The following is a 2,744-nucleotide window of genomic DNA, read 5'->3' on the forward strand; positions in this document are numbered from 1 at the left end:
TCATGGGTTATTAATATATGCATATAAGTTCTTTGGTTAATTTCTTCCACCCATCCTCCACCCCCACCTTCCCTCTGAGATTCTTCAGTGCATTCTATGCTTCTATGTTTCTGGATCTGTTTTGCTCATCTGTTTATTTTGTTCATTAGATCATATGATAGTTGCCTTTTTCTGACTAGTTTATTTTGCTTAGCATAATACTTTCCAGTTCCCTCCATGCTGTCTCTAAGGCTAAGAGATCCTTATTTTTTATTGCTACACTAGAGGCCCAGTGCACGAAATTGGTGCACTGGGGGGGGGCCCTCAGCCCAGCCTGCCCCCTCTCACAGTCCAGGAGCCCTCAGGGGATGTCCTACTAACGGCTTAGGCCTGCTCCCCGTGGGGAGCGGGCATAAGCCACAGACTGGCCACGAAGGCTTGGAGCAGGTGCCCTGTGTGTGTGTGTGTGTGTGTGTGTGTGTGTCCGCAGGGGGCCTGCCCCCAGCCACGCCTCGGAGGCTCGGAGCAGGCGCTCCTCTGTGTTGATCTCTCAGGCTCAGGTGGAGCTCGGCCCCTCCTCCTGAGCTGGTCGTGACCAGTGAGGGAGTCTTGGCCTCATTTGCATATTACTTCTTTTTTTATGTATATATAGATAGTATTCCATGGTGTAAATGTACCACAGCTTTTTAATCCATTCATCAACTGATGGGCACTTGGGCTATTTCCAGATCTTAACTATTGTAAATAGCACTGCCATGAACATAGGGTGCATGTTTTCTTTCTGATTGGCGATTCACGATTCTTAGGACATATTCCTAGAAGTGGGATCACTGGGTCAAATGCCAGTTCCATTTTTAATTTGGGGGGAAACTCCAGTTCACTTATGTGAATTCTCCATGTACATGTATTAAAACTTGATTTTCTCCTGTTAACCTGTCTCCGTTGATTTGACTATTAGCCCAGGGAGAAGAACTTAGATGGTGGGAGGAAAAGTATTATCTTTTTAGCCCCCACAGGGCATCAGTGGGAGTTTACAGACGCTTTATAATGGGCATAGATATCACTGGTGGAATGTGGCACCCAAGACAAAACACATGTGTCCTTGGAAAAAGAATATTTTAGAATATAATAGAAGTAATCCTGTTATTTGCAGATTTTTAATATTTCCTACAACTTTTATAATATCATACTATGTTAGTACAGTTTTGGTAATATTATTATACTGAAAATCCTTTTTATTTCTTGAAAAAAGGTATTTCCAGAAGTCTGTGCAGAACTCACCATGCTATAACCCAGTGATATTTGAATTTGCAAATATAAATGACCATGTATTTGTGTGTGTGTGTATGTGCATGTGTATATATATTCACAATATATGGTGTTCTTGAAATGACTCCAAAACCAAAAGGTAAACATCCATGTACCTAGATATTCAATATATTATAGATGAGATTGTTCTATGATATGTACAAGAATAATTCAGGTTCCTAAGGAAAAAAGGATGGTTTTGAAACCCTATTGAATCACTGAAGAAAAACTAAGCTGTATTCTATAAGATTTAAAGGTTAAATATATTTTGAACAATTGTAAAAACAAACAAACAAAAAAAACACATTGTGTTTTTCATTTGCCTTATTACTTGCCTATCAATACTTATAAGAGTGAAAATGAAACCCGGTCTAAACAGTATGAAGGTCAACCAAAAAGCAAAGTGCACATTAAAGGGCAGGCTTGTTATATTTTGCAGGTTATATTTTCTTTTTTAAAATTTTGTAATTTTATTGATTTCAGAGAGGAAGGGAAGGAGAGAGAGAAACATCAATGAGAGAGAATCATTGACCAGCTGTCTCCTGCAAGCTCCCAACCAGGGATGGAGCCCACAACCCAGGCATGTGCCCTTGACTGGAACCGAACCCGAGACCCTTCAGTCCTCAGGCCAAAGCTCTATCCACTGAGTTAAACCAGCGAGGGCCAGTTTATAAGTTGACCTACAAGTTTAAGGAAATTGGTTTTCATTTATAATAGAGGGAAAGGCAAGGTTGTAAGGGATAGTTAACTGATATCATTTCCAAACTTATCTTTATTACTGATTTTAACCACCAAATTTAGACTTTCCATAAGGATTACACCTTGTTTGTTTATCCCCTTTCTTGGCTAAGGTTGAGAACATTTCCCAGAATCCCCTTTCCTATGTGGTCCCAGATTAGAATTGGATAAAAGAAGAATTTGTGTGAGATTTGGAAAGTATGTGAAATTGAAGTCATTTTGCTCAGAAGGTCATTGCTGCCCGACTGGGTGACAGCAGAGGCAGAGATGCCTGGGGATCGTGTTTCCTGGTCTCCATTCTGTCTTGCCTCTCTTGCCACCTGCTGGTCCTGCCAAATAATAGCAGCTCCTGACCTAAAAGCCTGGACACTCCGCTCCAGACCCAGAAATGAGAGCTACACAAAGGCAACTATTTCCCCAGAGGTGACACTTTGAAGAGCCCTCTCCTTGAGCCCTCCCTATGCAGTCCCACTCTGGGAAGGAGTTTGGCTTGGTTTCTTGGTTTCTCTGCCAGCTCCTAGTTGTCCACTCACACCAATGCTTCAGGTGGAATGTTGAGTTCTTATTTCTCTGATCCTCTGTCTCCCTTACCAGACCTTCACTGTCTCCACAATTCTTATATTTACATAAGGTGTAATATTCTTATAACAAATCCCTTATTCTCATTATGTTCACAGTGGCTCTGTTTTCCCACTGAAACACTTGGAATCTTTTGATCT

This window comes from Myotis daubentonii, chromosome 6, assembly GCF_963259705.1.
Source record: "Myotis daubentonii chromosome 6, mMyoDau2.1, whole genome shotgun sequence".
Lineage (NCBI taxonomy): Eukaryota > Metazoa > Chordata > Mammalia > Chiroptera > Vespertilionidae > Myotis > Myotis daubentonii.